This window comes from Podarcis pityusensis, assembly GCF_964106645.2.
Source record: "Podarcis pityusensis genome assembly, chromosome: 11".
Classification (NCBI taxonomy): Eukaryota; Metazoa; Chordata; class Lepidosauria; order Squamata; family Lacertidae; genus Podarcis; species Podarcis pityusensis.
Genome location: NC_138036.1, coordinates 18,079,032 through 18,102,128, shown reverse-complemented (window position 1 = coordinate 18,102,128; position 23,097 = coordinate 18,079,032). Strand labels below are relative to the sequence as shown.

General features: G+C 45.0%; 1 protein-coding gene across 5 annotated transcripts in view; it reads right to left on the bottom strand.

Moving 5' to 3' along the window:
* The window catches only part of LOC308458005 (oncostatin-M-specific receptor subunit beta-like), a 48,848-nt gene extending 37,646 nt beyond the window's left edge, over positions 1-11,202 (bottom strand). For 2 of the 5 annotated variants that reach the window (XM_080972469.1, XM_080972468.1), the window contains exons 1-2: positions 10,783-11,202; positions 7,346-7,463 (exon numbers count right to left, since the gene is read on the bottom strand). The gene's annotated coding sequence lies outside the window, so the exon portion shown is untranslated. Of the gene's footprint in view, positions 1-5,723; positions 5,786-7,345; positions 7,464-10,782 lie in introns of all 5 variants that reach the window. The other 3 variants (XM_080972471.1, XM_080972472.1, XM_080972470.1) reach the window with 2 other exon arrangements.
* Between the last annotated feature and the right edge of the window lie 11,895 nt (positions 11,203-23,097).

Below are 23,097 nucleotides of genomic sequence, written 5' to 3'. Positions count from 1 at the left end.
GCAGTGTTTTGTTTTTGCTGTGACTGTTCTTGTTTTTATGAATGTCTAATGAATGTCAAGTGTTCTAAAAGCTATCCAAATACTTTTTCTAAAAATCAGTCACCATAGAGAATGTGGAGGAAGGAAGGTTCCTATGCAGAAACAAAGATGCAATGCCTATACAGAGCATTTGTTCTGCAATGTTTTGTTTCCCTTTAAACAAAAGTAAACCACAGAACCCATATGCGTGCACTTAATGCATAGCAGATTATGTTGGAGCTCCACTAGATTTCAATGTTTAATGGGCTGCTGTGTGATAGATTCCAGTAAGGACAAGGAAGGAGCAGCCAAATCTATTTGTTTCAGTGCCAGATGTGCCAAATAGCACATGCATATAAATCACCCATTGGATGCAAATGAGAATGCTCAGCCAGCAAAGCAAGTTTCAACATTAAGATACAGCATCCTATCTTCTGAATTGGTCGTGCTGATGGAAATTAATGAAATATCTGCCAATATCAGCCTGTACTGGAAATGACAGTACAGTACGGAATACCCGGCAAGCATCCCAGAAAAATTGGGACATCTCATTTTTTATCGTGAAAGAACAGGGGCCATTTTGGTTGCTGTGATCTCACATGATTTTGCAGTGTGATCACACACACCATGGGAAAAGTGCTTTCTCGGGGTCTGTGATCTCACACGGCAACCCCAAAACATGTGTTTTGGGGCATCATGCCTGGGAAAGCACTTTTTGGGGAGTGGGGGAACCACCGTGAGAGATCATGCAAGGTCATGGCAACTGAAATGGTCCCTGTGCTCTCACAATAAAAAACGTGAAGATGGTGACCAGGATTATGGATTCAAAATGTTATGGTAGGGTATAGTATGGTAGAGTGGCTAGAGCATTGCTGGGGAACCTGTCACCCTCCAGTTGTAGTTGGACTCCCAAATAGCATGGTCAATGGTCAGGTATGATGTGAGTTGTAGTTCAGAAATGTCAAGAGGGCCACAATTTTCCCGCTCCTGAGCTAGACTTGAGAACCAGGACCAGGGAGACTTGGTTTCAAATTACCACTCAGGCGAGATGTACATTGGTACCTCGGGTTAAGTACTTAATTCGTTCCGGAGGTCCATACTTAACCTGAAACTGTTCTTAACCTGAAGCACCACTTTAGCTAATGGGGGCTCCCACTGCTGTTGCGCCTCCGCCGCACAACTTCTGTTCTCATCCTGAAGCAAAGTTCTTAACCTGAAGCACTATTTCTGGCTTAGCAGAGTCTGTAACCTGAAGCGTATGTAACCCGAGGTACCACTGTATAGTGCTCGCTCTCTCTCAAGCCCACCCAACAGGTTTTTGAAACTAGGAGAAGCCAGCATGCAGCACCCTGAGCTCTTGGGAGCTAAGATGGAATGTGATAGTTGCAAACATAAAGGTAAAGGGACCCCTGACCATTAGGTCCAGTCGTGGCCGACTCTGGGGTTGTGGCACTCATCTCACTTTATTGGCCGAGGGAGCCGGCGTACAGCTTCCAGGTCATGTGGCCAGCAGGACTAAGCCGCTTCTGGCGAACCAGAGCAGCGCACAAAAACGCCGTTTACCTTCCCACCGGAGCGGTACCTATTTATCTACTTGCACTTTGATGTGCTTTTGAACTGCTAGGTTGGCAAACATATTCACTATTTTTTCAGTGCATACCATAGCTCTCTATATTTACAGCACTTTGATGTTTCCACAGATGTTGCAACAGTTAAGCAGCTTCCTTTATTACTATGCCCCTGCACTGATTTGCAATAATGGGATAAATGTTGCAATAAAATGAAACCATGCGTTTTAAAGAAATGGGATGTAGCAGGGTTACAAAACCACACAGCTACATGTTTGATTAGTACACAGTCAGCCTCTGTCTATTTTACTGGTCAAGGGCATTATTAGGGCCAGTCCCCAGGTCTTTTATGCTGGGCCCCAATCCCCAATGCACTTTTCCATCCGCTTTTAAAAACTTTGCTTACAGCTGAGCACAATGAAAAGCACGATGTTGATGAAAGTCCAGCGAACCATCAGCTTAATTTGCCCAAAGGCATCTATAAATATACGTTAGCACATACAAATGTGCATCAGAGCCCATGGCAGCCTTTGATTAACTGTTGGGAAAGGCTGATAAGGGACGCAGGTGGCGCTATGGGTTAAACCACAGAGCCTAGGACTTGCCAATCAGAAGGTTGGCAGTTCGAATTTCTGCTACGGGGTGAGCTCCCGTTGTTCAGTCCCTGCTCCTGCCAACCTAGCAGTTCGAGAGCACGTCAAAGTGCAAGTAGATAAATAGGTACCACTCCAGTGGGAAGGTAAACGGCGTTTCCTTGCGCTGCTCTGGTTCGCCAGAAGTGGCTTAGTCATGCTGGCCACACAACCTGGAAGCTGTACGCCGGCTCCCTCGGCCAATAAAGCAAGATGAGTGCTGCAGCCCCAGAGTCGGCCACGACTGGACCTAATGGTCAGGGGTCCCTTTACCTTTAAGGCTGATTTGACCACGACCCCTGTCCCCTATGTAGATCTTCACTCACTCCCTTGTTCCCAATGTAGGTCTTTCTTTTCCTGCGGTATATTGCCACTCACCCCTTTGTCCCTGGTGTATGCAGGGGCACCATTTTGTGAGTTTGCCTTAGGTGCCAAAATGTATTGGGCCGGCCCTGGTCATGGGTATGTATCACATGTCCCTTTCATTCCCTAGCAATGCCCGTTACCAATGCACAACCAGGGGTTCTGTGAATCAGAACATCTGGGTGGGAGTCTAAGTTAATGTGGTCATACGACCCACCCAGCAATTTTTGCACAGAAGTTACTCCACCAGAATCCGAAATAATCATCCCATAACCAAAGATACTGCGGTGGGTGTCACCCATGGAGGTTATAGCAGTGAAAAAAAGGAACACAGAACAGTATGGCCCACATATCAACAACTACTAATGGAAGGAGAGGGTGAGATAAGATTAAAACCCTATGAAGAGATTAGCAGATACTGCAGTAGCTGGTTGCAATACCACCAAGTAGTTCATAGATTTAATCAGGATAAAAAGAAAGGCTTTGAAGAAAAAGTGTCAAAATTGCAAAGTGAATTAATACAACCTAAAAAGAAGACCATCTCTAAAATGTATAACTTGCTGTTAGAGTGGGAATTGGAGGATGAAATAACCAAAGAAGTAATGATAAAGTGAGCAAAGGATTTTGGTCATACAGTCCAATTGGAAAATTGGGAAAGGTTGTGGAAGGTGGATATCAATTTCACAGCCTGTTATACGATAAAAGAGAATATGATGAAAATGTTTTAGCGCTGGTACCTCACTCCAGAAAAAATTGGCTAAGTTTTACAAAAAGCAGTCAAACTTATCCTGGAGATATAAGAGGGAGGTGGGAACCTTTTATCATACACAGTTGGGTTGTAAAATTGTAAGGAAATTTTGGAACGAGGTATATGAGGAGCTGAAAAAATTATTCAAGATTTTGTTTGCCAAAAAGCCAGAGGTTTTCTTTGTTAGGCCTAATATCAAATGACATTACCAGAGATAAGAAAAATGTATTCCTTTATGAAACAGCAGCGGCCAGAATACTGATCGCAAAGAACTGGAAGGGGGAGAAAATACCATCATTATTAGAATGGCAAGTAAACTCTGTGAGTTTGTGGAAATGGCAAAATTGATGGCAACTATTAGAGGCCATTCAAAATCAGAGAATAATTAAAGAGTGGGAGGGAGTGAAGGAATATATGGGAAAATATGGTTCCGGAACTGGAACATTAATAGATAACGTGTAAAACGTGCAGGGGTAAAAGCAAGGAAATAATACAAGAATCAATTGAACAATGACTGAATTATAACAACACAACAAGACGGAAGTAGTAAAAAAAAAAAATTGAGATCACACATAGGTGAAGGGGAACGGGGGGTAATGAAATATTATTTATAATATAAAAGCTTTAATATAAAATTTTTAACTTTGTTGTATTTGTATACAGCAAAGAGACGTTTAGAGTAATATTTTTAACAATCATCATCATCATCCCATAACACACACACACACACACATATTCATGCACACTCTTTCTAAGGCCACATTGCTTTGAATCCCCAAGTATGAGCACAATCAACACAGTTTCTTCTACTTATGCAAAATTAATTCTAAGCCCCTGCCTTACCAGGATGTGGAATTCCATCAGACTGGCAGTCACCAAGTTGAAAGTGCGAACCAGTGGATAAACTGAGTAAGCGTGTCTGGTGAAAGCTACAGCTGGACTGTGGGCAGCACAGTAGGATGAGCCAGGAACTGCAAGCAGTGAGACTCAGCAGGAATCGGGAGCAATCGACAAATCAAAGAGTCAGGACGAAAGATGCAGAGCTCACAGAAGCCATGCTGCTCAAATATGGCTGAGCCGAAACAAAGAACCTTTTATATCCCTTAATGCCCAGTGGGTGGAGTCAGCCCAGGGCCAGAAGGCTCTTTACTGAAGAACTACCTCTTACTGTTTACCAATTAGGGGAACAGTACACAGATCCAGTAGATCTGGAGAAACCCACACCCAAGAGGTGCTGCAAATCCCAGTCTCAGCAAGCGGCAAACATCTGGCAAGCCTACCATCTCCACACAGCTCTGCCAGCTTCTTGCACCAAGTTGTGGCTGCAGGTTTACAGCATGAAAGAAGTAAAATGAACAGAAGGTCCCAGGAAGTTTGCAAGATTTTTAGTAGATGTATTATCAGAGATGAGAAACCTCTTACCCTTTCCTCCTAGAATGCAAGAAGCTAGCAGAGTTGAATTTTCCAGGGATAAGAAGCAAGCAAGCCAGTTCTAAAACAGACCCTTGTTTTGACAGCTAAGGACAGGGGTGGTTCTTCCTTATTTTCAGCTCTTTTATTATTAAATATATCAATAATTTCATACGTTAATAAGACAGGATGGATCAGAAAAGTCAAAGTGAACCCTCATATTTGTTTTTTTCTATTTATATTTATCAGTTGTAAGTGTCTTAGTCAAATCCTGAGTTCATTTCAGTACATTGTTTCTGTATATACATCATGAAAGGTTCCCAATCTTTCTTAAAGTCATTATTGTCCTTATCTTTGAGTCTCTCAGTTAACTTTGCCATTTCAGCATATTCCATCAATTTTTCTTGCCATTGTTCTTTCATGGTATTTCTTCATTTTTCCATCTTTGAGCTAATAAGATTCTGGCCACTGTTGTCACATACATAAATAATTTCTTCTTGTCTTTTGGTAGATCTTGACCTAAAATACCTAATAAAAAGGGCTTCTGGTCTTTTAATAAAAGTTATCCTGAACATTTTTTTTTCATTTCATTATAAATCATATCCCAGTAATTTCTAATTATTTTACAATTCCACCACATATGAAAAAAAGTACCTTCCTTTTCTTTACAAATATGAGGGTAAAATGTTAAGAAAATGTTAATAAGGTATAAGTTTAATTTCAGTGTACAAGTTAAATAGAATTATAGGCAGAAGAAATGAATGTGTGATAAACCAGGAAGGGAAATTGGGGGAAGTCGGGGGGGGGATATAGAAAATATAAAATGTGGGTTTTTTTATTTAGTATTGATTATGTTAAAATATATTGGAAAATCTAAAAAAAGAAATATTTACACACACACACACACACAGAAAAGAAAACTCAGAGTGAGGATGGGTGGACACAAATCCATAGCCCATACAAATAGAACTAAATGAATTCTACTGGCAGCACTGCCCCAAACAATCCCAAGGATCAACACCCTCATTTAGGTTTGTCTCTTCATCCTGCCTATGCAGAAGTTATTAAGACATCATTTCTTATAGAGAAACACAGATTTTTCTCTTGTTCATCTCTAACAGAACTTCTTATTGACTCTACCAAATCAGAACCATAGGTGCACAGAGAAGGGGAAATAGGTTTCTAGACGTATCACTGAGCATGACTTATTTTTGCACACTGCCTAATATAAAGAATCAATCAGTAGATTATATAAATTTTAAAGCCAGAATTTTATCATAAATGATACAGAAAGATACCAATAAAATATCAGTAAAACAAAGCAGTGTGGTAAAATCTCATGAGTCATGAAACGCCTGCAGAAAAAAAGATAAGTCTTTAGGAAAGGCTAAAAGATAACCACCATTTCTGCCTCACGAACTTCACATGAGCGCTGTTTTACCTCATGATGATGCGATTACAGCCTGGGTCGGGTCCGTTAGATCTCTGAGACCCAGTAAACTGTGTCCTTCCCCTTCCTCATGCTTGGGCCCTGAGCAGTTCCTTCCCCACCATCATTCCCTTGCTCAAACTGGCTGCTTAGGCTGCTCTTCAGTAAAAAACAAAACAAAAAAGAGCAAATTGGGAGATGGTTCTGAACAGTTTATGAAGTTAGGGCATCAGTCCAAGTAGCTTGCAGATGTCTGCACTCGCAGTGGCTCTCCAGGGAAAGATCTTTCCCAGCAATTCTTCAGATTGCACAGTTAAGAGAAGCCAGGGATCCTACCCAGCATGGGATTAGCATATACAATGGAACCTCTTCCTTCCTTCCTTCCTTCCTTCCTTCCTTCCTTCCTTCCTTCCTTCTCTGAGCTCTGACTGATAGAGCTTCAATTTTTTTTCCTGGGTTCCCCACTGGGCATTTCGAAGCAGGGAAAACAGGGAAAACAGGGGGGGAAAATCAAGCAGGTAAGGCTTCTCCCTTCAATTTTATACCAGCGCCGGGAAAAATGTTTACTAATACTGCATTTCTGGTTGCTGTTTAATAGAAAGCAGGTGCGTGGCAGAGGGAAAGCAAGGATGATTTAGTAGTCAATCAGATAAACGCAGGAATACAAGGGACAGCTCAAGGTCCAATACAGATGTGAAGCAGGGGATCAGATCTCCCAAACTTCCCCCCCAAACTGTGGGACTCTGTTTTGATCAGGATGGTGCCCCTTCTCCCCAAACAGTTATTCTGATCCAAGTCTCCCTCCCCAAGCATGCTATTACTCCCTACAGGGTAGGGAGTGGTAGAGAAAAAGACCGTTGGGGGCACAAGTATATTCCCCACCTTCCCCAGAGGGGCCATTTAGATCATGCTAGGATATCCCAAACTTAATTCAAGAGGGGAGAGGAGTCATTTTTTTGCTGCTGGGAGGTAGAAATCCTTCCCCCATCTAAAGTAAACAACTCAGAGACCTGCCAAGAGATTCAGATCTACTTTCTGACCACCCCTGCCTTTAGGTCAAGGAAATGGGATGGAAAGAAAGCTGACACCCCTCCTGCTGTGAGGGCCTTGCTGCAAAAGTAAAACATTGCTTGAAACAATGAAAAGAAGCACATTAAAAACCAAAAAGGCAACATACCTCGTCCCCGTGGTTTTCTCTGTGCAGCGGTCTTGCGTAACTCTCTCAAATGATCTTTTTGTCTTATCTGGTCATAACGTGCTTTGAGCTTCCTGTTTTTCCATTCTTCTTTTCCTTCCTATTCAGGGTAAAAAGTGTGGGTTTTTTTTAAAAAAAAAATCCTTCATGTTTTCTTGTTGTTCTTGCAAGTTATTGTTATGGTGAAGATTGTATGCACAGTGCCAAAGGAGTGAGTAAATGGGCCAGCGAGATCCCAGCAAAGGGAAGCAGTTGCTGAGAAGGCAATGTGACGTTTCACAAACAAAAGTGCCCATCGATTATTTGCATGTATTTTTCCTTTTCACAGTACTTCCTTTGATCCGAGGGATGCAACATAGGGAGGTGCCTTATACTCAGGCCACCGCTCTTATCTACAGTGTGGTCACTATGGTGCTTTCAGACGTCCTTCTTGGCACCTGCCCAAAACTCCTCTGAATTTTATTTATTTATTTTAATAAGGATAGAGTGTTTTGGCTGAAAGGGGTTACCTTGTTTTGGGTGGGGCTCCCTGCTTTTTTTCTGTCTTAATTTGTTTTGTGTGTGGTGCATAGGTGTTTTCCTTTGTTGTTTAATTGGGGGAGAGATCTGAGCATCACCACTTGTCGCTTTGTAAAGTGGATATTTTGGGGTACCCCACAGCGGTTTCTTAGATTTCCAAATGTGTTTCCAGGCCCAGAAAGGCTGAGGCCTCCTAGCCTATGGTGGCTGGTAGTGAGTCTCTAGAGCTTCAGACACAGACTGGAATTTTCTGTTAATCCACTACCTGGAGATGTATGGGATTGAATTTGCAACCTTTGGCATGTAAAGCATGTGCTCTATCACTGAGCTAATTTGACCCACAGTACGAATATGTATAGCTTCAGAACATAACCACTACATTAATGCCCAGGTGCATTTGTAAACCTACAGCCGTGCACTACTACAATGAAGCTAATCATTTGTTTTGCTCTAATCGGACAGTCATGGGAAAAGTTGTGAAATTTATTTATTACTGTATTTCCCAGCGTATAAGATGACTGGGCGTATAAGACGACCCCCAACTTTTCCAGTTAAAATATAGAGTTTGGGATATACTCACCGTGCATGACTATCCCTCTTCCAACGCACACCAAATAAAACCGGGAGCGGTTAGGGTCGTTCTGTTGCTGGCTTCTGGGGCCAATTTTCAAGCGTATTTCTGCTTCATCTAGAGAGCTTGGTGTCCTCTGATTTAATTTGCTGTCGTTTTGTCCTTTGGTGGGGAGTTGCTGCAGGAGCTACTGCTGTAGCCGGTGTATAAGACGACCCCCGACTTTTGAGAAGATTTTCCTGCGTTAAAAAGTAGTCTTATACGCCAAAAAATACAGTACATCATTACACCTTCCTTTCTTCAAGGATCCCATGGCCTTTCTCTACCCTCATTTGATCCTCACAACAACCTTGTGAGGTAGGCAATCTGAGGAAGACCCAAATGGCTCCCGGTCATCCAGAAAGCATCATAACTGACATAACACGGAAAGATTTGGAGAAGGGAACAGGACCAAAAGGCATATTGTATGCAAGTTTTTAATCCAGGTGTCCCTAGTTCAGGATAGGAACCTGTGGCTCCTCATATTGTTGGAAGTTCATCTTCCATCAGTCAGTCAGCAGTCAGGGATGATCCACTATTTTTGGATGGCATTCAGTCATGTTGTTTGTGGAATTCTCTCAGTGAGGCTAGCCTGACACCTTCAAAACATATCATTAGGCACAAGCAAAAACATTCACCCAGGCCCTGGGCCGATTAAGCAATCTATGGCCTTTTAAATGTGCCTTGGGGGAATATTGTTTTGTGTGTGCATCTCTTGTTATTATGTCATGTATTTTGTGTTTTTATACTGTGAAATGTCCTGTGATCTTTGGATAAAGGGTGTTGTATATAAAACAGCAGCAGCAGCAGCAGCAAATTCTAGTTGCATAATTAAAGTTGATTTGGTGCTCTTGCAACACAAACCCACTTCCCCTCAAAATCAGTCTTTTTGCAACAAGGAAAACAATGAGAAAATGAACTGGAAAGCATGGGGTACTGATTGCTTGACAAACATCATATAACCTCCTTGCCAAAAAGACCTCTTCCCCACTTGTGACTCCTAGCAACTGGCATTCAGAGGCGTACCGCCTCCAACAGCCAAGGTAGAAAAGGTCAACGGGTCTCCTCTCCAGTAAAGCTTAGCTGGGTCTAGCCCATTTTGTTGGGGGTTGTGGTCGGACGTTGAACTGCAGCGAAGGCACACACGAAAAGGCAGAGACCGTTCACATAATCTTCTGTGGAACTGTTAGCTTTTGCATGACAGCAGAAAACCAAATCAACAGAGCATTATCGGCAAAGCCTCAGAGAAATCTCTTCTGAGAAATCGCAGTTCAGACGTAGGTTACAAACGCCATCCAGCAGAATGGGAGTCCCCACTCTTCACGCAGAAGATCCCTGCTGAATCAGATCTATTTTGTGCAGTGGTGATTCTAGGTTTGGAAGCAGAGGCTTCTGGGAAATTTAAGTCATGTCATGTGGCGTAGGAGGTACATGATCAGACCCTAGACCCCTGAGTTTTAATAATAATAATAATAATAATAATAATAATAATAATAATGCTGTGCTGGGGCAGGGAAGCTTTGACTGGCACTGCAGGAGGAATGTGTAACCAACTCCCACCAATTCCACTTGTTCTGAATCTTGCCCTCTCTCTGAAAGTGCTATTAGCCTTTTGGGTGGTGGTGGCTGGGGGAGAGGGAACAATACAGTAATAGAACAGGCAGCCATCTTTTTCTGCCACTGGAACAAATAGCAGCTTTTGGAGGGTAGGAAATTCTAGAAAAAGTCACCACACTTATTACTCTAATGAAATTGGATCTCCCCCCCCCCCCCCCCGCCAAAACACACCTGATACCTCAGCTGCTTTTAAGTTTGGGGGGGGGAGTTGAGGATTCCCCCAGAAAGCCAGGCAGTTCTGGTCACTGTGCGTTCAAAAAGGACACTGTAGTGCTGGGGGAAAGTGCAGAAAATGACAAAAAAGATTATTGAGTGGAAATGTCATTACGTTGTTGGCTTTATAGTGTTGAGAAAAGGAAAGTAAGGGGGAGAGGGAGATGGGAAATGGCCGATTTGCATGGTGTGGAGAAAGAGGATAGAGACAAGCAAATCTTCATATAGAATCATAGAACTGTAGAGTTGGAAGGGACCCTGAGAGTCATCTATCTAGCCCAGCCCCCTGCAATGCAGGAATCTCAGCTAGATCATCCATGACAGATGGCCATCCAACCTCTGTTTTAAAACTTCCAGGGAAGGGGAGTCCACAACCTCCTGAGGGAGACCATTGAACAGCTCTGAGGAAGAACAGCTCTGAGGCGCGAAGAGGCCCAGCAATGGAGGTGGGGATACTCACGTCGCCCGTGGGACCCCCGCTAGAGGGTCGAGAAGAGATGGGGGAACCAGGCGATTTCGCTGCTGCCGCCGCCGCGTGTCGCTCCCTTCCAATGCGCACGGGGGAACTTTCGAGGGGGCGGGGAGAAAAGGGTGTGGGAATCCCAACCGTGGTGAGTCAGCGCCCCACCCCCGTCCCCAACCTTTAACTGGGATTGGGGCGGGGGGGGGGGGAGAATTCCCATCAGGAAAGTGGCACAGCGACCGGGACGGCGCGACCCGACCAAAGTTAGGGAGCAGCTGGTGTTTCTGTGGTGCCGGCCGAGAGAGTTCGCTTTCGGGTACTTTTAAGGCAAAGAGCGGCATCGCGAGGGAAGTTGCGCCGAGTTCGCTTTCGCTCGGCGGCAGCCTGGCCCGACCTCCTCCGCCCTTCCTGGCGTGAATCAATCATCCTCGAGTTGCGGGGAAAGCACGTCTTTTCCACGGAAGCTGACCAGCGTCTGGCACTCTGCGCTCTTGCGAAAGCCTCGCTCGCCGCCGCTGCTGTGGGTTTTGGGGAGATTTTTCTGTTCCCTCGTACACCGAGTACGGAGGAATGTGGCACCTTCAGGAAGTGACAAGGAAGGCTGGGTGCCGCGCTCCTGTTCTGCGCCCCCAGACGTCCGCCGGCTTTTCCAACAAGAAATTGCACGGGAAACCCAGGAACTACGTCTGGTTTGGGCACATTCACACGTGCAATATAAATAAACTCAACAGCAACAGCAACAACATTATTATTATTATTATTATTATTATTATTATTATTATTAACCCGCCCATCTGGCTGGGTTGCCCCAGCCACTCTGGGTGGCTTCCAGCATATATAAAAACGTAATAAAACATCAAACAATAAAACTTCCCATACAGGGCTTCCTTCAGATGTTTTCTAAAAGTTGGGTATATTTTTACTACCTTACATTCATATATCTATATACATATACCTATATACACACATACACGTGTGTGTGGTTTATTTATTACATTTATGTACTACTTTTAGCTTCCAAGGAGGCTCTCATCCTCACAACTACCTTGTAATTCTGGTTAGGCTAAGAGATGGTGACTGGCCCAAGGTCACCCAGTGAGCATACACACACATATGACATATTGTACATGTGACCTTGGAGTGGGCAGCAAGAGCACATGGGGTAAGGCATTCCCTTGTCTACAGCGTCTTCTTTGTATGCTGCGTTTCCACAAAAAGGATCGTGCTCAAAAGTGGCTTACAGCGAAGAAAACAGGAATACATCACAAGATCAACCATCACAAGAATAATTTCATAACAATACAACAACACAATAGGGACCATAGCAACATACTGAAAACGTTTAAGCACTATATCCTGAAGCTAACTCCTTTCTGCTTCTGGGAACAGTTTCTTCTCCTTAAAAAAATAATAACAGATTGTGTTTCTGGCTCCAAATGAATGTTTAAGTGGATAAATGTATCAGGAGCACTTTAAACACTTACAGTGGTGGACAGCTCTCCTCCTGACCCATTGAGGAGGGGCAGAACCAAACACTAAGAGTAGAATATGGGCAGGAAAGCACGTAACAGGATAACGTCATAGGATAGGGTATGTGTTCCTACATGTCCCTAGGAAGAGAGGGGGAAATTGACACAGTGATGTCATTTTTAAGAGTCTTGTTTCACCGCCTGAGTTATCCGACTCACCGACTCAGATATCCAGGGGAGGAAAAATTGTTGCTGTTATTAGATCCCCCCAGTCCTCTTTCAAATGTTTTACAGACTGTCACTTCTCTACTGTGTATTAATGCAGGGGAAGGCAGAAAGTAGATTGTGATCTGCTGGGAAATCTTTGGATTATTTATGGTATGATCAGCTTGGGCAAGGATAGCCAATGCCGTGCCCTCCAGTTGTTATAATCCAACTACATCTGCCGGACGGGACGCAGGTGGTGCTGTGGGTTAAACCACAGAGCCTAGGGCTTGCCGATCAGAAGGTCAGAGGTTCGAATCCCCGCAACAGGGTGAGCTCCCATTGCTCCATCCCAGCTCCTGTCAACCTAGCAGTTCAAAAGCACGTCAAAGTGCAAGTAGAGCAATAGGGACCGCTCCGGTGGGAAGGTAAACGGTGTTTCTGTGCGCTGCTCTGGTTCGCCAGAAGCGGCTTAGTCATGCTGGCCACATGATCTCCCTTTGCCAGCTCCCTTTGCCAATAAAGCGAGATGAGCGCCGGAACCCCAGAGTCGGTCATGACTGGACCTAATGGTCAGGGGTCCCTTTAATTTTTACATCTGCAGGACGCCATGTTGGCTACCCTGTTTCTAGCATTTCTGGCTGCCAATTGCTTAATAAACAAATGACTTTCCCCACCAAAATCATGCTGCTGAAATGAAGAAATTTAACTAGGATTTTTGTGCAAAAGGATTCTGTTCAGTTTTGGAAATAAATCCCTGGGCTCAGAATGTGATCAGAGTGCACCCTGTTATGTCTCTTGCGGCGAGCTCAGGTTGGTAGATTTTGGGGTTTTAGTAAACAACAACAACGACAACAACGATGATCCAACAAGGCTGAAGTCCAACCCCATTTTACAGCATGGATATTAAGCAGATGTTGCATTCTAGAGTAGCAGGTGACCCAGAGAACCTAACATGACTCCTGCTGGATGAAACCAAGGTGTCTTTGTTTGCTCCAGCATCCTCTACTCAACAGTGGCTAACTGGATACAGTGGTGCCCCGCAAGACGAACGCCTCGCAAGACGAAAAACTCACAAGACGAAAGGTTTTTTCGTTTTCGAGTTGCTTCGCAAGACAAATTTCCCTATGGGCTTGCTTCACAAGACGAAAACGTCTTGCAAGTTTGTTTCCTTTTTTGTAAAACCGTTAATACCCAGGGTGCATTGCTGGAAGAGGTGCAGTTGCGACTTGACTTCGAGGAGCAACACATTGCACGCGGTGTGGTGGCCTTTTTGAGCTTTTTAAAGAGTTTGCTGAATTTTTGAAGCTTTTCCAAAACTTCTTTTGCAGCTGTTTGGTAAGTTAAACTTTTAAAACTTTTTTTGGGTTTTTTGGATTTTGGGTTGGGGTGTTTAGAATTCAAGGACTTGGTGTTGGGGAGAGGTTTGCAAGAATCTGGGAGCTTGTGTGGTTTTTTTCTGCATTTTTATGATTTTCTGTGACCATTGGGCCATGTTTATTTTTTTTTGGAAAAAAAATCTGGGTTTGAATTTCTGTGTGCTGGGTGGATGGGGGAACAGTTGAGGAGGGGTTTGCAAGAATCTGGGAGCTTGTGTGGTTTTTTCTGCATTTTTATGATTTTCTGTGACCATTGGGCCATGTTGTTATTTTTTTGAAAAAAAATTCTGGGTTTTGAATTTCTGTGTGCTGGGTAGATGGGGGAACAGCTGGGGAGGGGTTTGCAAGAATCTGGGAGCTTGTGTGGTTTTTTTTTGAATTTTTATGGTTTTCTGTGACCATTGGGCCACGTTGGGTTTTTTTGAAAAAATTTTCTGGGTTTTGAATTTCTGTGTGCTGGGTGGCTGGGGGAACAGCTGGGGAGGGGTTTGCAAGAATCTGGGAGCTTGTGTGGTTTTTTCTGCATTTTTATGATTTTCTGTGACCATTGGACCATGTTGTTGTTTTTTTGAAAAAAAATTCTGGGTTTTGAATTTCTGTGTGCTGGGTGGATGGGGGAACAGCTGGGGAGGGGTTTGCAAAAATCTGGGAGCTTGTGTGGTTTTTTTGAATTTTTATGGTTTTCTGTGACCATTGGGCCATGTTGGTTTTTTTTTGAAAAAGTTTTCTGGGTTTTGAATTTCTGTGTGCTGGGTGGCTGGGGGAACAGCTGGGGAGGGGTTTGCAAGAATCTGGGAGCTTGTGTGGTTTTTTCTGCATTTTTATGATTTTCTGTGACCATTGGGCCATGTTGTTGTTTTTTGAAAAAAATTTCAGGGTTTTGAATTTCTGTGTGCTGGGTGGCTGGGGGAACAGCTGGGGAGGGGTTTGCAAGAATCTGGGAGCTTGTGTGGTTTTTTTTTTTTTTTGGAATTTTTATGGTTTTCTGTGACCATTGGGCCATGTTGTTGTTGTTTTTTGAAAAAAGTTTCTGGGTTTTGAATTTCTGTGTGCTGGGTGGATGGGGGAACAGTTGGGGAGGGGTTTGCAACAGTTGGGGAGGGGTTTGCAACAGTTGGGGAGGGGCTGGGGGAACAGTTGAGGTTTTTGAAGACTTTGGTGATTTTTAAAGCTTTCCCAAAACTTCTTTTGCAGCCATTTGAGGATTTTGAAGACTTTGGTGATTTGCAGCCATTTCGTAAGTTAAACTTTTAAAACTTTTTGGGGGGGTTTTGGATTTTGGGTTGGGTGTTTGGAATTCAAGGACTTGGTTCTGGGTTTGAATTGCTGATTTTTTTTTTTCTTTTTCTGAGTTTACGAAGGTAAGAGCTGTGCTGCCATGGGACCCAAGAAGACTGCTGCTGCTGCGGAGGCCGGCGAGAGGAAGAAGGAGAAGGTGACGCTGGAAATGAAGAAGGAGATCATCTGGAAGCACGACGGTGGAATGCGTGTGACGGACCTCGCCAGGGAGTACGGCAGGAACCCATCGACCATCGGGACCATCCTGAAGATGAGGGAGAAGATCCTTGCGACTGATGCAGCCAAGGGAGTCACCAGGATCGTGAAGAACCGCCCAGTTGTTCTGGAGGAGGTCGAGAAGTTGCTGCTCATCTGGTTAGAAGAGAAGCAGCATGCAGGGGACACAGTGACTGAGGCCGTCATTTGTGAGAAGGCCAAGGCCTTGCACGCAGACCTCATCCGGGAACAGCCAGGAACCTCAGGCGAGCCAGAAGTCTTCAAGGCAAGCAGAGGCTGGTTTGACCGGTTCAAGGCAAGATCTGGAATCCACAGCGTGGTCAGGCATGGAGAGGCTGCCAGTTCTGATGTTCCTGCGGCTGAAGACTTTGCCTTGGAGTTCCTGGAGGCTGTGAAGACAGAGGGCTACGTTCCACAGCAGGTCTTCAACTGTGACGAGACCGGGCTGTTTTGGAAGAGGATGCCCAAAAGGACTTTCCTCACACAGGAGGAGGCCAAGTTGCCTGGCCACAAGCCCATGAAGGACCGTCTGACCCTGCTCTTCTGTGCCAACGCAAGCGGCGAGCTGAAGATCAAGCCCCTGCTGGTGTACCACTCGGAGAACCCACGGGCCTTCAAGAAACACAAGGTCGACAAGGAGCGGCTGAGTGTCATGTGGCGATCCAACAGCAAGGCTTGGGTCACACGTGTGCTGTTTGTGGACTGGGTCAATCTTGCTTTTGGCCCTGCTGTCAAACAGTACCTGCTGGACAACGTCCTGCCGCTGAAGGCTTTGCTTCTGATGGACAATGCTCCTGCTCATCCTAAAGGCCTTGAGGTGGACTTGTTGGAGGAGTTCAGCTTCATCAACATCATGTTCCTGCCGCCTAACACCACGCCACTGCTCCAGCCAATGGATCAGCAGGTCATCACCAATTTCAAAAAACTCTACACCAAGGAGCTTTTCAGGCGATGCTTCGAGGTGACTGATTGCACCACCATCACCCTGCGGGAATTCTGGAAGGACCACTTCGACATCGTCACCTGCTTGAAGATGATCACCACGGCCTGGAACGGGATCAGCCAGAGAAATTTGAATTGCGCTTGGCGCAGCCTGTGGCCGGACTGTGTGGCACCAAGTGACTCTGATGCACCAGAGTCAACAGTGGTGCAGGACATTGTTGCCTTGGGGAGGACCATGGGCCTGGAAGTCACAGAGGAGGACGTCAGCGAGCTGGTGGAGGAGCACGACCACGAGCTGACCACCCAGGAGCTGGCTGAACTGCAGGCAGAGGTTGCGCAGGAGCAGGCCTCGCTGGAAGAGGAGGAAGCAACTGAGAACGGCCGTCCTCCAAAGAACTGAGGGACATTTGCCAGAAGTGGAAGGAGGTGCAGGCTTTTGCAGAGCGGCACCACCCTAACAAGCACGTGGCACATGACCAAGCGAACACTTTTGATACGACGGTCATGTTGCCTCTCAGGGAGCTGCTGAAAAGGCGGATGAAGCAGCAGACCATGGACAGGTTCCTCAGCAAGAAGCAAAGAGTGGAAGAGGAACCTTCTTCGAGTTGTCCCCCAGAGTCTTAGAAAATGTACTGTACACTTTGTTGATTTTTAAATGTTTTTCTGTCATGTTTAGAAACTTAATTTATTGTTCCTTCAATTTTTGAAATGCTCTTTACAGTATGTGTGACTTTAAAGAGCACTTAATAAACTCTTGTTGTACCAAATTTGGCTTTGATTGGACTTTTTTTGACCATAGGAACGCATTAATTGAATTTCAATGCATTCCTATGGGAAACCGTGCTTCGCAAGACGAAAAATTCGCTAGACGAAAAAACTCACGGAACGAATTAATTTCGTCTTGCGAGGCACCACTGTACCTCCAGGAAGTCCAGAAACAGGGCTTAAAAAGAAGAGCCCCCCACTCATTGTTTCCTCCCCTGAATTTGTTATTCTGAAGAACATGACCTCTGAGCATGGAGGTCTCAGCTAAACATATCCAGTAAACCTTTCCTCCATGAATTTGTCCACTCTCATTGTAAAGCAACGTAATCATGTAGCCATTGCCATATCTTGTGAGTTCAATTGTTTCAAGTGCAATGGGGCTTAATCCTAGATTAGACCTCAGGCCCATCTAGTCCAGTATTCTATTGCCACCCCAATCCTCTAGGAAGCCTACAGAGCTGGACAGGAACACAATAGCATCTCCTGCTCACTCACTCTCCCACTTGTGATCCCAGCAAGTGGTGTTCGTAAGCATTAAAAAGGCACTAGAGAAATTCACAGGGAATGAGATTGCCAATGCTACTAGCCATTATGGTTATACTACTCCCAGCATCTGAAGTGGTACAGATTTGGCTGAAAAAAGCTTTAGTTGAAAAGGAAGTGTTGGAGCTTATGCATGCATGTTTTGCCGTATTTGTCCCCATCAAAAAGAGATCTGCTTTGTATCTCTCAAGGAGAATCATTTTCATGCCTTAAGTCTTTAATGCACTCACATACTTGTGCTGTGATGCTGCTGCCAAGACCACACAGATTTGTTCAGAGTTATCTGCTCAAGGGCCAGTGGAGGGAAAAAAGTCTGTTGAGTTCCTGCTAGATGGCGCAGTAGGTCAATGCATTAAACCTCCCCAGTCACTGGTCCCGTTCGCGTTCCTGTAAATTTCCATAGACTCTTCCTATCCAGCAACATGATGGAGCAATTAAGGTTTTGTGATTCCCATGAAATGGGCGTTCCACCAACATTCAACAATATTAAAAGTGCCGACCTTCACATGCATATTCCGTACCGTACTCCTGCAAACTGCAAGAGGTTAAAGTGTCTGTTGCAGTCCGAAGTCTTTAAGAACAAAACACATACGACCCCACAAAGATTTCTGGATATTTTCAGAACACACGCAGATATTAATCCAGACAGGATATTTAACAGGGGAGGGCGGGGAGAGAAGTTGGAATGAGAAATGTTTTGGACGGGGAGAAATTGGTTTTTTTTTGTTTTGAATAAGAGTGCAAGGCTGGCAAACATGTAAACAACAAGAGCCCAAACCCAGATGTTCTTGATAGAGAGGAACTAGGATTTCAGTGGCATTTTCGGAGGAGGAATTCTGTGGGCAGAACGTATGTTTGGCATAGGACTGCTCCTTTATTATCCACTGCAACTATATACTATATACTAATCTCCACTCCTTTCTACATTCCCAGATTCCTTATGAAGTCTTTAGGTAAATAGTACTGATCTCTCTGCGTCATTTTGTGCACTGGGCAAGCCCTTTTCTTCTTAGCAGTGTTCAAAGAACACAGTTTATGCACTGAGAGGGGGAACGAGGCTCCACCTGCTAGCCCCTGTGACCACACACCCCTGTGTTTGGCAAGCATGAGGAGGGACCCTACGTGTGCAGCAACATATTCACATAGATGGGGTGGGGCTGGGGCACACGGCTTACTAGCAGTACAAGTGAAAAGGATCTAGGGGTCTTGGTGGACCACAAGCTAAACATGAGTCAACAGTGTGATGCAGCAGCAAATAAAGCTAATGCTATTCTACATCAACAGAAGTATACATCAACAGAAGTATAGTGTCCTAAGGGAAGTCATGGTACCACTCTATTCTGCCTTGGTCAGACCACACCTGGAGTACTGTGTCCAATTCCTGATGGCATCACCTGCACAGCCAGTGGATTACCTCCAGGATTTTCCTCTCTCTCCCTGGGCCACGACCTTCAACAGGAAGGAGTGATGAAACAACCACCTGTGACCCCAAGATCACAGCTTCCAGCCCAGAGTCTCATGTTGTTGTTTAGTCGTTTAGTCGTGTCCAACTCTTCATGACCCCATGGACCAGAGCACGCCAGGCACTCCTGTCTTCCACTGCCTCCCGCAGTTTGGTCAAACTCATGCTGGTAGCTTTGCGAACACTCTCCAACCATCTTGTCCTCTGTCGTCCCCTTCTCCTTGTGCCCTCAATCTTTCCCAACATCAGGGTCTTTTCCAGGGAGTCTTCTCTTCTCATGAGGTGGCCAAAGTATTGGAGCCTCAGCTTCACGATCTGTCCTTCCAGTGAGCACTCAGGGCTGATTTCCTTACGAATGGAGAGATTTGATCTTCTTGCACTCCATGGGACTCTCAAGAGTCTCCTCCAACACCATAGTTCCTTGCTATATGTTGAAAGCTGAGCATGGCAATATTATTTGTACCTGCAGAAGAAAGGGGAAGTGGGCAGGGACCAGGGGGCTTATCTGGAAATCATACGTAAGCTGTTCTGACCTTTTCGAATGAAGAATCTGTGATAAACTGATAACTCAGAAATTATATGGGCCTCCTTCAGATGGCTCCTGCTGAGAGCAAAAGGAACATTGAAAGCTCAGTATCCATATAGAAAGTGCTTTGCTGGATCTGACCATGGCCTGTTTGGTCCAACTTAAATGGGCTTTCAGCAGCCGATACCTGTCCATTTCTTTCCCAATCCATTAATTCTCATGGTTGAAAAGCATAATGGTTTACTTATCTGGTTCACTTTCCTTAAAAGCTACAATCCCTTTTCAGGATCTAATTATTAAACGTAATAGCATAAGAAGAGTCTTGCTAGATCAAACCACAGCCCCACCTAGACTGTTCTTGCAGCAGCCAACAAGACAGGTGCCTATGGGAAGCCTGTTAGCGGGGCATGAGTGCAAACAACAGTGAAGCATATGCTATAAATTAGGGCTGACTCCCAGTGAAATAGCAAACTTGTTTCAGGACTATTACAAATTACATATAACAAATCCTATTTTGGAACAAACTGTGAACCTAAAGGGAACTTCCCTCCACCCACAATATTTGAAGGCCTCTTACAGATAGGTAGCTTCAGTACTTTAGAATATCAGCTTCATGCAACATGTACTAGCAGTTCCCATTCAGAGACAGTAAAAAAAGGGAGAGGGTCAACACCAAAAAAAGTGAAAAAGTAAGGTGAACCTCAAGCAGATGCCAAAGAAGAATGCATTTATTCGTTTAAAATACTTACATCTTTGGTTTTAACACCTCACAAACAAGAATGCATGCATGCATTTGTTCATTCATTTAAAATATTTATATATTTCTGTTTCCCACACCCACCAACTCCACCAACAGCTAATAATAATGTAAAAGAATTGTAAGATAATTATAAAACTGCCAGGTGGTAAGAGCTGGTGCCTGCCATCACATCATCTTGTGACCTGCCTGGCCAGAACTAAACATGGTCAGGCTGGAAGTGATGAGTTACAGCAGCAGGTAGCATTCTGGTAGAAGAAGAAGAAGAAGAGTTTGGATTTGATATCCCGCCTTTCACTCCCTTTAAGGAGTCTCAAAGCGGCTAACATTCTCCTTTCCCTTCCTCCTTTCCCTTCCCTTGTGAGGTGAGTGGGGCTGAGAGACTGGCTCTCATAAAGATCTGGGACAGCCAACAAGTGAGTTGAAATTCTGTTAGAAAGGCTGGAACCTGGAAGCTCCTCCCACAATGAGGAGCAAAACAGGAAAGGAACTAGCCAAGCAAAAGCCACTCTGAACTGTGAGTTGCCCACATCTAATTACTGGGTGGCAAGCCAGAAAGGCAGGAGGAACTAATTGGAGGAGTCCTGGGGTGGGAGGTTTTCAGGGAGTGGGGGAAAGTGCCAGTAAACAAGGTATGTGTTGATGAAGAAGTGTTTGGATTTGATATCCCGCTTTATCACTACCCTAGGAGTCTCAAAGTGGCTAACAATCTGCTTTCCCTTCCTCCCCCACAACAAACACTCTGTGAGGTGAGTGAGGCTGAGAGACTTCAAAGAAGTGTGACTAGCCCAAGGTCACCCAGCAGCTGCATGTGGAGGAGCGGAGACGCGAACCCGGTTCACCAGATTACGAGTCCACCGCTCTTAACCACTACACCACACTGAGCAGAATGCTCAGGCCTCTTGCTCAGGGATTAGGGACTCGCCATGTTTCCTCTGAAGTCAAGAAGTAGCTGTGGGGCTCTGAGGATGCCTAACTCTGTTAGGAAACTCCCTCTCCTCTGGGCTGAGAAAAAAAGAAGAAAAGACAAAAGCTGGAAACTGCATCTGGGGTTCCCAACCTTTTGGGGCTTGGGGGCACATTAGGAAACTTGTTAGCACCACAAAGTACCCATTTTAAACCAACGAAGCAGGAGATTAGAGAATGCAGCATGTATGTGATCTAGTCTTTTTCTCTCTCTAGTCTTTCTCTCCCGGTGCTGCCGGAGTTTCTCGAAGAGCTTAGTCAACTGGAAGCCAAATACTCCTTCATGGTGCAGCAAGCAATGGGCTCAGGTTAGGCTGCCAGCAATCCTGCTCTTGGAAGGATGGGAGTCCCCTCTTCCTCTTGTGGCACATCACATCAAGTTTCAAGCCATGGTGCACCCTGCTTGTGGGACTGGAGCTGCTTGCTGCACCATGAAGGAGTATTTGGCTTCCAGTTGACTAAGCTGGAGACGCTAAGTGTGAATGTGTAAATGGGGGTTGGCTAGTCTCCACGTATTTTGTCAGTCATGCTGGTTTCATCCTGCCTTGTTTGTTTTGCTTTTGTGAACAACCCTACAACCCTATGAATCATATCTGTTGAATCCGGACCTAACAAATGACTACAGTTTGCAGTCTAATTATAAGTTATTTAGAAAAGCAGCAGCTGGGTGTTTTTGCTTTTTTCCAGACTGGTTGACTGGAACCAGGAAATCAAGTCCCTTTCCTATCACCACAAGAAGAGCCTGTTGCTTATTCAGGATGAACTTGAAGGGGGCAGTTGGTTGGCTTCCACCACTGCCCGCTGAATGACAGGGCATGGGATGGGGAACCTGTGGCATTCTGTAGGTTGCTAGACTAAAACTTCCACCATCCCTGACCACTGGCTATGATGGCTGGGGCTGATGGGAACTGGAGTCCAATAGCATCTGAAGGACCACATGTTCCTACTGCTGCATTAGGAAGATTGAGGCAGCCAGCTGAGGTGGCAGGTGCTTGGTGGGGGGATGAAGGAGGCAACAGAGGAGAAACCCTTTGCCCCAGTTGTTCTTCCTAAGCTTCCCAGCCCATTCACCTCTGTTGAACTGTCCATGTCACATGACCTGCCCTGTGTCACCTAGATTTCAGATTTGGTGGAACAAGCTGGCCTTTCTCAAGTGTTGGAATATAATTCAGCTGCCAGAGTGGTTAGTGCCTTTGCAAGCGGGAAACATCCTTTGCCTCAGGTAGAAAAATGTCTTGGACAGCAGCAAGAGCTGTAAAACTACTTGCCCAATAAAACTTTGTTTGGACAAACCGGGCTCGTTGTGTGGTTCACAAATCTCAGGTACCCTACATCAGCCTTCCTGCCACCCCAAACATCCTCCAAGTGGTGTTTCAGGAGTTAGATGGCTATTTTCTGAAATTATTTTCACTGTTAGGAAAAACAGTGCATTTTCCAGAATGCACAACCCATGGCACATGCCAGAGACTTGCAGATTTGAAATAGAAACCTCATTGTCATAAGCTGCCAGCCTTAGGGAAAGGGTCATGGCTCAGTGGTAGAGCATACAAAAGGTTCAGTCCTCAGCATCTTCAGATACAGCTGGGAGAAATCTCTGTGTGAAGCCTGCTGGTCAGTTTAGAGAATGCTGAGCTAAATGGACCAATAGCCTGGGTCAATACAAGACAGGTCCCTATATTCCTAAGTGTGAATAAGATCAGTCTGCGTGCCTTGACACAGTTGCACTTGCAACTCATGCCATCTTCTCATCCTTCCCCTTTAAGCCATCCATAACTTTGGCCACA